General features: G+C 42.8%; 1 pseudogene across 1 annotated transcript; it reads left to right on the top strand.

The window, feature by feature from the left end:
* Positions 1 to 204: 204 nt before the first annotated feature.
* On the top strand, positions 205 to 1,334 carry LOC147639545 (uncharacterized; annotated as a pseudogene). The gene has a single exon (XR_015265048.1). The product of XR_015265048.1 is annotated as an uncharacterized LOC147639545 (transcript).
* The last annotated feature ends 10,323 nt before the right edge of the window (positions 1,335 to 11,657 follow it).

Raw genomic sequence — 11,657 nt, 5'->3', positions numbered from 1 at the left:
AAAAGTGATCGTGATACCGCTTAAACAAACTCAACACCCAACGAGATGCTTATGGCAAGAGGTTGAAGCACTACGGTTTGTAGTACCTATAGGAGGCATAGCCTTCACAACTTTGAACTCAGCCCGTCAAAAAGCAACTATGAAGCCACTTTTTCGTTGCTTTTTGTTTTTTTTGGTTTTTTTAGAATCTCTTTTTCTGCCTTTTTGCTTTCAGCTTTTTCTTTGTAGTGTTTTAGGGTTGCAAAAGGACCATAAGAAGCTGAAGGTCATCACATCTCAATAGGTAAGCTTTCTGTGTGTCTTTCTCTCTAATGGCTGTGTCTCTGCCTTATGGGGACGGCCTGATCATCCTGGCCATCTCTTTCGCATCGGCCATGATCTGCGAGACCATATCCTGGATCCTCATTTACAGGACGGATTCCTACAAGAGTCTGCGCTCCACCATAGACAGAGCCTCCAGAAAGCTCGAGGTCATGAAGGGCACAGGCGTCTCTGCAGTATCCAGCAGCAAAAACTCCAAGGTCAAGAAGATGGATCGATTGGAAAGCAGCCTCAAAGAGTCCAGCCGTGACGTCTCCTTCACCAAGTTCAAGTCAGGAGGCGTGGTTGCTGTTGTTCTTGTTGTTGTCTTTGGCCTTTTGAACTCTCTCTTTGAAGGGAAGGCTGTGGCCAAGCTCCCTTTCTCCCCTATCCCTTTTGTGCAGAGGATGAGCCATAGAGGGCTCCATGGAGACGATCCCACTGACTGTGCCATGGTTTTTCTCTACTTCTTATGCTCTGTCAGTATACGGTCCAACTTGCAGAAGCTTTTAGGTTTTGCTCCCCCCAGAAATGCTGCCAACACAGGCATGTTCCCCATGCCCGATTCGAAAACAAAGTAAAGGCTTGGTAATGTAAGATTTGAAAAAAAAAAAATCTAAACGAGTGTGCGGTCTTTTTAATGCATAATTTGAATAATTAAGCATGGATTGTTAGAAGATCCACATAGCATATGCTGGCATCTAAAGGAGTGGATAATCAGGGTTCAAGTCTTGTTGATAAATATGAATTGTGTCAGGCCTTTCAACGTGCATGTGAAAGTCTGCCATTTTCAGGGCTTAACACACGTTGTGGGCCCAATCCTATCCAACTGTGGAAGATCTCTCCCATACTGTTAATGATCTCCCAATTTAAGGTCAAGCTTGCCCTGTAAAACATTGTCTTGAATGTAGGCTGCCTATGATGAGACTTAATGTCATGCACCACTCTGATGTGCTGCTGAAATCTCCATGGTTTATCTGAGGCTACTGCATGTATATGCTCGTTGTTTTGGACATCAAGCTTAATTTTCTTCTTTGATGGTTAATGTCTTGTGTGTACTGATTAGTTCTTTAGTTATAAATTAATGAACAGTAGTTTCCCAATGATGATTTGTTATTAGCTCTAGCTGATGCAAATGCTGAACACTGCAAGTATCTGAGGGACTACTACCACTTTTGGTGAATTCTTTTTTGGTTCTCATTGGGCCTTTACTTCCTTTGTCACTGTGCCTAGAAACTGTAGTGATGGCTTGGATGGTGATAAGCTATGTTGACCACGGTTAGAGAGCATATCATTTTGTAGGTGGCTTGGGCAGTTTCAACACATCTCATTTGTAATATGTGAGCCAATGACCCCACAAACCATGTCTATGTCGCACCTTGGTGACGCTTGCTCAGAGTTAGGGTTTTAATTTTATTTTCTACAGCAAATCTTGCAAAAAGTGGTCCCACCCTTCTCTTGTCTTCTTGAGTTTGTCAGCGAGGCACGGCCTTGAGGGGCCTTGTCACTTTGGTCAAAAGCGGAGATGCCTCTTCAAGCTCTGGCATCGGCACCGGCTCCCCTCACGCGCCAATGCTCTGCAGAATTGTATGGAGGAGGACGGAAATGCATGGCCTCACACGCGGAAAGATCCCTGATATGTGAATGTCACTTCAGCTTCCTTGAATGGCCAGCTGGACTCAAGTGGGAGACTCGTGGCGCAACACTTGTCATCCCGTTCCTTCTTCGAGGGTGGATACCCTAACTTTCTAGGTCTGGGCATGCACACTTTCCTTCATCCTGCTACAACATGCATTGGAACCTCTGAGCATGGAGGGTACACGCCACTCCCTTGCACCCACTCCCCCTTCAACACGGCACCTGCGCAGTTTCAAACAGGAGGCTAGCGTACCCCCCTTCATCCACGCTCGAGCTGACTTCCAAGAGGAGCTCATCGCGCAGGAAAAGCAGCTCCTGCGACTTGGTCCTTGATGAGTAGAGAATATGTGCATAACAATCCCTTATTAGAAGGCAACACAAATTCTATGGTCTTTGCGCAACCTATGCAAGGTCGCCTAAGCGCCAATTCAAGCTCCACAACGTGAGAACATCGTGTCCCATGAAGATCTCCTTATGCTGTTGAGTGGCTAATTGGCCCACAATTACGTGTACCCTACTTGGCATGGTGCTAAGTGCACATAAGATATCTCCTTCAGCCACACATGGTTAACATCTAATGTCTAAATTGGGAATTGTGGGTGTTAAGTGTGGGTTGATGCAGTGCACTCTTCCTCGAGTTGTAGGGCTTGAAGACAAACCTCAAATGCTTTTGGAAGCTCTCGTGTATAGTATATCATTGTGCCGGTTGAGTGGTGTGGTTGGTTTGGTCTGTGTGGATCGGTCATAGGGTGTTTGACATGGGTTTGAGCTATGACCAACCTTGGGTGCTATATATAGGGGGGTTTCGCAACCTTCTCATATAATTGAGATCATCAATCTTATTCATTGCATTGTGCATCCTTGCTATCTTGAGTTTGAGTCTACCTTGAACACCATCAAAGCTACTTGTTGGAGCACAGATTGGTAGACGTGGTCAGTTTGTAATCTGGTTTGCAAACAATTGTCTAGTTGTTCTCCATCTCTATTGAATCTTTACACATTTCCAAAAAGGTGGAAATGTGTACCTTCAAAAGTTTTAAATTGGAAGGTATTTTTCAAAATATGCAAGTGCAAACTACACTGAACTCTGTAGATTCTTAATTCATCGGTAGGTGTTTTTGTTGCATTAAAAAAATCATAAAAAATGACGTTTTTCTACTGTGAATTCTTTTGTGGCCATTTTTATCGGCATGTGATGTGTGTGTAGCTATAAAATTTATCATAGCCATGGTTCTCCTTTTTGCAAGGCTCCACCTCTACTCTGTAGAACTTTGCCATCGCCATAGCAAAGCTCTGCACAGAGGTTCACCGCCCTTGGGGGGCTCTAGGTGGTACGATCTAAGTAGGTTACTCGCGCGTCATTGTGTGGCTACACCATATCATACAACAGAAAATACTTTCCTAATTGTGAACTCAAGCATAACCCAAGTAAAAAATCATACCTTCATCTCAAATCTAAAAAATCCAAAAATCCCCCCTTTTTGTTCAGTTGCGAAGTCAGCAGTTCCTTCCTCCTCAGTGTCTTATCATTCTTGTGGTTTCTCATATGCGGTTTTGATGATTTGGCCATGTCCATGGTACATGGAAGCATGTATGACGCTCTCTTGATTGTCTCGATGAAATCTAGCATAGAGAAATATAGAGGTAAAACTGTCAATTTATCACACTCTATAAAGTATAAAGCGAAGTAATCAAGCTCGCACAAAATCACCTCTTTTGACCAAGCTATAGATAATTAGCTAGTTTTAAAGCTTCGTTTGCACTAAACACACGTGAGAAGGCTTCAAGTGTAGGCCAAACTAAAAAAAATTAATATCAATGCTTCCAAACCAGGTGTAAAAAAGTCCATCTTTTGATTCTCCATTACATTTGCAAAATCTAAAACATGCTATACCCATGCCTTAACATTGCAAGAGGATTTGGCATCCTTTGGATCGTGAGAAAAGGCAAAAGTAGAGCGTGAGGCTTGCATAGGCTCCTTCTCAAGCTTGTTGCCTAGATGTGGATGGAGAATTTTACCAAACCAAGCCATACAACAAAAAATACTTTCCCAAGCATGTATGAAAATTACAGCTACACTTCAAATTTCAAAAATCCAAAAATCCCCTTCTCGCTAGTCCCTCTTCTCCCTCTCATTTGACAATGTGGTGAGGAAGTAAAAGTTGTGTTTAATAGAGTACACTTCTCTACAATAATCAAATTTAGCAATAGTTCAGCCATTGAGTCAGTAGTTCCTTCCTCCTTAGTGTCCTATGTGTCACACTAGAAATTGCTTCTTGTTCTTTCTCATATGTGGTTTTGAAGCTTTAGGCATTTGGGAAACATGTAAAACATGTCAATGGTACATGAATGCATACACATGTATGCCACTCTCATGGATGTTGTCTCAATCAAAGCTAGCATAGAGAATTATAGAGGCGAAACATTCAATTTATCACACTCTCTAAAGTTTAAAGCTAAGCCATCAAGGTTGCACAAATTCTTTTGAAGGAGCAAGCCAGATAATTAGTTGGTTTCAAAGCTTCATTTAAACATAGGTGAGAAGACAGTCAAGGACACCTTGGTAGGCCAAACTACTCTTTCGAACTGGATGCAAAAAACTTTCTCCATCACATTTGCAAGCATGCCATACCCATGTCTTATCATTGCCTTGATGCTCTTGCAGACTAGTCATGGGATGCATTGCAAAATAAGGGGAGAAAACAATAATATAAGCCCATGATACCAAAGAAAGGCATAATCTACAATAAGCAACCCTAGTTGAACAATAATATATGTCCTAATCTACAATAAGCGACCCTAGTTAAACAATAATATAAGCCCATGATACCAAAGAAAGCCCTAATCTATAGTAAGCAAGCCTAGTTAAACCCTAATCTGAAACAAAACCATCAAGTAACAAAATTGAGAAGGTGATAAGCTCTCTTAATTACCTATATGATTCGCACATATTTTAAGGGTGTTGTTCTGGTGCATTGAGATAGTGAATCTTGTTGGTGTCCTTGTGCTTTAGCAGTCAGACGTGTCCCATGCCCCTCTCCCTCCATTGTTCGAATCTATAAAGACTGGCCTTTCTTTTTGTACGTGAATAATGTTAGAAAACCCAAATCTTGCATTCACTCTACTCTAAAAAACATAGATCATAAAAAAACCTAATCTCATAAAAAGACACAATTGTTCTAGAAATATGCAAGAATCCTAACTCTAACTTGAGTCATAATAAAATCCTAATCCTAATCCTAACCCGAGTCATAATAAAACCCTAGTCTCCCATAATAGATGATGGGGGCAAATTCAGCACCGGTGTCTTCTTCCTCGTTGGGGGGTTTGGCATTCGACATGATCTCTAGAAAAGGTAGAAGTAGAGCTCGAGGCCTCCATAGGCTCCTTCTTGTACTCCTCCTTCTATATATGTGATTGTCCAAATTTTAAAAAATGCAAGCTTGTTGGTTGCAATGTGGAGAGAGAATTTTATTAAACCAAGTTATACAACAAAAAATACTTTCCCAAGTGTGATCCAAGTGTAAAAAAGTATACCTTCATTTCAAATTTCAAAATTTCAAAATTCCTTCTTTCTCCTTGGTACTTTTCTCCCTCTCGTTTGGCCACATGGAGAGGGAGTTAGTTATGTTTAATTAAGAGTGGATGTGACGGTGCATGGGCATGTGTGAAAAAAAAGTGATTAATGAATGGTTTATGAAAGATATAGAGAGCTCTTCATACCATAATGTAATTCTAGAAAAAATAAAATGAGTCAAATTAAATTCCCTAAAAAATGATTCACATGATCAATTTTTGTACTTGATTGCCTAACATAATTTGTTTAAGATAATGTTTCAACAATCAAATTTTCAGTTAGTGATTGTGGCCATGACTGATTATGAGTATGAGGGGATTGTCGGCATGAATGATTCAAATGCATAAAAAATTTCTAACATGAACTCATGAAGGATCCTCTAGCAAAATTGATAACCTGTATTTCACAACAAAAATATACAGTATTCTTGAAGGTGAGAAATCATCATGGATAAAACCAAGTCCTGCTGTGCCAAGCCATAAAAGAGATTAAGCAAGAAAGGAGATCGATGGAAGTAAGATTACTGCGAGCGACAAGTAAGAGTTACGACTTATATAAAAGAAGGAACTAGCGTAACCTAGAAGCTGATGGTATATCTTACCACTGAAGTTTTACCGTCTTTCCATGATTTGGGCTTGGCACATAATTCTTTAGAAGGCTTACATGAATTACATTATGAACTTTGAGATAAGGAGGTAGAAGAAGCTCGTAGTCTAAGTCACCTACTTTCTTTGAAATCAGATATGGCCCACAATATCAAGGGAATAACTTCTTATACTTCCCAAGAGATAAAGAACTTCTTTTGGGCTGTACTCGAATGAAGACCATATCTGCTTCTTTGAATTCTCTGACTGTCCTCTTCTTATTTGCATATTGCTTCTGTCGATCCTGGGCAGCTTTTATATCTTTATGAATTGCCTGCATCTGCTGCTCCATGTTGTTAAGCATTTGTCTGGACATCTCGACCCTAATCAATGGGTCGGACCTAGTTAATGGAGTTAAGCAATCTTGTGTTGAGATATCGAGCTCTAGTGAGGCGGTGGACACTGATGACCCGCCTGGGGGATAGGCCCCGCACTTACACCACTGGCATGGTTGGTGAGATCTTGGGTGATATGCGGCCAGTGGGATGACAGGCTGTGTGACAGCCATTCTAGAGACTGGCATAGTTATAGCGCCAGCTCATTTAGTCGGGTTCACACTATAGAGAACCCGTGTATGTATTTGGTTGAGTACCTTTCATATTGTGTGTACTCTTATTCTTGTATATGGTGTGTTGAGTGTTGAGTAGAAAAGAAGAAGATTTTCAGCCTCTCACCTTGTGTGTTCTCTATTAGGGTTTTGTGAGTGTGTGTGTGTGCTTGCAAGAGCTCAAGCTCTCTTCCCCCCTGCATCTTTTCATGGTATCAGAGCCTGGTTCGTGCTAAGGGTTGAGCTGCAAGCAAGAGAACCACAGGAAGCGGTACGAGGGTAAGAGCTTCAACTACTCTTCCCTATTGTGTTGGTGACTACACCCTTGTCGGGAGCTCTACGGGAGGCACCGGCAAACGATCTCTGATTGAGGAGCTTTCTTCGCGGGAGTGAAGCTATAGGGCAACTATATAGTCCTACGAACTAAAATTTTCGGGCCGAAAACGCGTTTCGGGTGCGTCTGGACCTCCGTTTTTCAGAAAGCGGGCGATTTCGAGCACTGCGACGGGTAAGTCATCGATTCTCTGCAGAACTCTGTTTTAAGAACTGCAGGAAGACAGATTGACTGTGCAGACACTGTGGGTGCTGCAAAGAGGTCTACAGTTGCCATTGGGTGTATGTATGCACATTGAAGTCACTGGTTGTGACATTTGAGAGTACTACAGTACCGCTGTGCAGAAAATACAACATTTGTGCAGGAAAAACCAGAGTGCAGGTTCTGGTAAAATTGTGTGTTTGGCAAGATGTCTAATGATGGCATAACACAGATTGTGGCTGAGAAGCTTGACAAGAATAACTTCCATGCTTGGAGGTTCAGGTTGACGAATTTCCTGATGGGAAAAGGCTATTGGGACTACATAGAAGGTGAGCATGAAGAGGCACCGGAGATACCGGATATAAATCCGACTGCTGCTGCAGATGTGAAAGAGTTTAAAGACTGGAACCAAGGAGCCAGGAAGGTTATGTATTGGCTTTCCATTAGTATACAGGACACCATGATTGGGCACATTCAGGATGCCAAGTCCCCCAAGGAGGCGTGGGACACCTTGGTAAAGCTTTATGAAACAAACACCAAGGCACGTAAGATACAGTTGAAGAATGAACTTCATACTGTGGAGAAAAAGAGCATGTCTGTGAATGACTATGCGCTGAAGATAAAGGGTATTGTGGAATCCCTTGCATCTATTGGTGTGTCAGTAGATGATGATGATAAGGTGGAGGTCTGTCTACGTGGTCTCGGGCCACAATACAAGGCGTTTAAGACGTCTATTCAGACTCGGGAAAACATTCCCAACTTTACAGATTTGGTGTCTATGCTGATTATCGAAGAGAAGAACTTGGGTGAAGACCAACAGTCTTCACAAAGCAAAAACAGTTCAGAGCAACAGGCCTTCTACACGAGTTCAGGAAGAGGACGAGGTAGAGGAGGCCGTGGACGCGGTCAAGGAGGTGGCCGAACAGGTAATCAGAATTATGGCCAGCAGCAGCAGCAGCAACAACACTCCCAGAATCAACAACAACAACAACACGCAGGTGGAAGAGGCAAATTCAGAGGCAGGGGGAGTCAAAGAGGCCGTGGAAATTGGCAAAGGCAGTACAATGATGCACGTGAATGCTATTATTGTGGTAAGCCTGGACATGTGCAGGCAGAATGTTATAAAAAGCAGGCTGACATGCAAAATGGGAAAGTGCAGCAAAACAACTATGCATCCTCAAGCAGAAATAATGAGGATAATGAGAGGTTGTTTGTTATGCAGCATGTCGTGAATGCCATGTCTGAAAATGTTGATGCAGCACAAAAAGATAATGTATGGTATGTGGATTCAGGCGCTTCGAACCACATGACGAGTCATGGGGAGTGGTTCAAGGAGATGAAAAACCCGGAAAGACCAGGTTTTGTGGAAACAGGGGATGACACTGCTCATCCAATTGCCCACGTTGGAGATGTGCCATTGTCTATGCAGGATGGCAAAGTGAAGTACCTTGCAGATGTACTTCATGTACCGAACATAACAAAGAATCTGGTTTCAGTTGGCCAGATGATTGAGCAGGGTTTGCAGGTTAGGTTTAACCCTGATGGGTGTTATGTCGAAGACTTTAAAGACAAGTGCAGGTTGGTTGCAAAAGGCAACAGAGTGGGCAGAATGTTTACGTTGGATGTAGACATGCCTGAAATGAGTGCTGCGATGTTTGCAAATGGTTCAGGAATTGTTGCAGACACAGACATATGGCATAAAAGAATTGGACATGTGAATGTGCAGAGATTGGAGTCTATGCAGACAAAAGAAATTGTGACAGGGCTGCCAAAATTTAAAGTGGAAGGTATGCAGAAAATATGTGAAGCATGCCAATTTGGGAAGCAAACAAAGCATGTGTTTCCACGTAACAGATATGTGAGCAGAAATGCACTAGATGTTGTGCATTCAGATGTATGGGGTCCTACGAAGACCATATCTATGGGAGGCTGCAGGTATTATGTGACTTTCATTGATGATCACACCAGGAAAGTGTGGGTATATTTCATGAAGGAGAAGAGAGAGGTGTTCACTCACTTTCAGAATTTCAGATTTTTGGTTGAAAAGCAAACAGGGAAATATGTAAAGTGCCTAAGGTCAGATGGAGGGGGAGAGTACTTCTCCAATGAGTTCTCTGAATTCTTGAAGAAGAATGGTATTCGGAGACAGTTTACATGCAGATACACTCCGCAGCAAAATGGAGTTGCTGAGCGAAAAAACAGGCACATTGCTGAGATTGCGCGAGCATTGATGGAAGAGAAGAATATGCCGCATTGCTATTGGGCTGAGGCTGTTTCTACAGCAGTATACATCATGAACAGGACTCCAACTACAGCCATACATGATGTAACTCCAGAGGAGAGGTTTACTGGCAGAAAACCAGATTTGTCTCATCTGAAAGTCTTTGGATGCATTGCATATGTGCATGTGCCAGATGAGCTGAGAACTAAGCTGGATCCGAAAGCTGAAAAATGTGTGTTTATTGGATATTCCCTTGAGCAAAAGGGATACAGGTGTTATAACCCTGCTACACGTGAGTTGAGGGTAAGCAGGGATGTTGTATTTGATGAGATGAGCAGCTGGTATGCTGCTGAAAAAGAAGCTGTTGGGGCTGATTTGAGTGGAAGTGTGGTTGCACAGAATGCAGGTCAGCAATCACAGTCTTTGAGTGGACCAGGAGAGTCCTCATCTAGTGGGTCTGTTGATAGACCATGGAGTGGCAGGCTGCGTCATAATACCAGCCCTGCAAATGTGATTACTACATCACGTAAAGGAAAAGAGAAAGTGGTTGAGCCCCTTGGTATGCCTGACATTTCTGCAGGGCATTCTCATGTTGATGGAGAGTCTAGTGGCTCAGATATGAGCCTTGATGAGGAGCTTGGGATCCCAGCTATGAGAACACCTGGTGTAAAGAAGGCTATGGAAGCCATGAATGAGAAGCTGCGAAGATCTCGGAGAGTGAGAAATCCTGTGCAGAGATTTACCTATGATGGTTATGTGGCACATCACTATGCATATATGGCAAAGGTTGTGCAGGTTGTTGAGCCCACATGCATTGATGAGGCTGTTGGAAATGTGTGTTGGGAGAAAGCTATGGATGAGGAGATGGATGCACTATATGGAAATGAAACTTGGGATTTAGTGCAATTGCCAGAAGGCAAGAAAGCCATTGGATGCAAGTGGGTGTACAAAGTTAAACATAACAGTGATGGAAGCATAAACAGGTACAAGGCTAGATTGGTAGCCAAAGGATATGCGCAGACATATGGGATTGATTATGAGGAAACTTTCAGCCCAGTTGCCAAGATGGCAACGGTGAGAGTTGTGATAGCAGTGGCTGTGTCAAAGCAATGGTCTTTACATCAGATGGATGTAAAGAATGCATTCTTGCATGGGGATTTGCAAGAAGAGGTGTATATGTTGCAGCCACCTGGTTATGAGGATGTGGGTCACCCCGAGCATGTTTGCAGGTTGAAGAAAGCCTTGTATGACTTAAAGCAAGCACCAAGAGCATGGTCTGACAAGATTTCTGAATATCTTGTCACTATTGGCTTTCATGTAGCCAATGCAGATTTCTCATTGTATGTGAGACATGGTGATAGAGGGGTTGTGCTTGTTGTCATCTATGTAGATGACTTGATCATTACGGGGGACCATGATGCAGAGATCTTTGATGTAAAGATCTTGCTTAGACAGAAGTTTGAGATGAAGGATCTGGGGGAGCTTAGATATTTCTTGGGCATTGAGGTGATTAGGTCACCACATGGTATTGGATTACTGCAGAGACAGTATGGCTTGGACATGTTGTCCAAGTATGGTATGATAGGCTGAAAGCCTATATCTGTGCCATTGGATCAGAATGGCAAGTTGAGTGCAGATTCAGGAGAGATATTGGAGGATCCTACTATGTACAGGAGCATAGTAGGAAGTTTGATCTACATGACGATCACCAGACCAGATTTGAGCTATGCTGTTGGGTTGGTGAGTCAGTTTATGCAGGGCACGGAAACCGCATTTGGATGCTGTGAGACGCATACTGAGGTATGTGAAGTCTACTTTACATTGTGGACTATTCTATGAGACTGGGACAGAGATATGTGTACATGGGTACACAGATGCTGATTGGGCTGGTAGTATCTCAGACAGAAGATCTACCAGTGGATTCATGTTTTCTTTGGGGAGTGCTGCTGTGACTTGGAGCAGCAAGAAGCAGCCTACGGTTGCTCTATCGAGTACGGAGGCCGAGTACAGAGGAGCTGCTATGGCAGCATGTGAGGTAGCTTGGTTGAGAAAGCTACTTGTAGATTTGGGTCTATCAGTGGATAGACAAGTTGTCATTTTCTGTGACAACATTAGTAGTATATAGTTGGCCAGGAACCCAGTCTTTCATGCTCGTACGAAGCACATAGAGGTCCACTACCACTTCGTCAGAGAGA

Source organism: Cibotium barometz, chromosome 4, assembly GCF_041138505.1.
Source record: "Cibotium barometz isolate CiBa-2024 chromosome 4, ASM4113850v1, whole genome shotgun sequence".
Taxonomy (NCBI): domain Eukaryota; kingdom Viridiplantae; phylum Streptophyta; class Polypodiopsida; order Cyatheales; family Cibotiaceae; genus Cibotium; species Cibotium barometz.
This window is presented reverse-complemented; position numbering and strand designations above follow the sequence as displayed.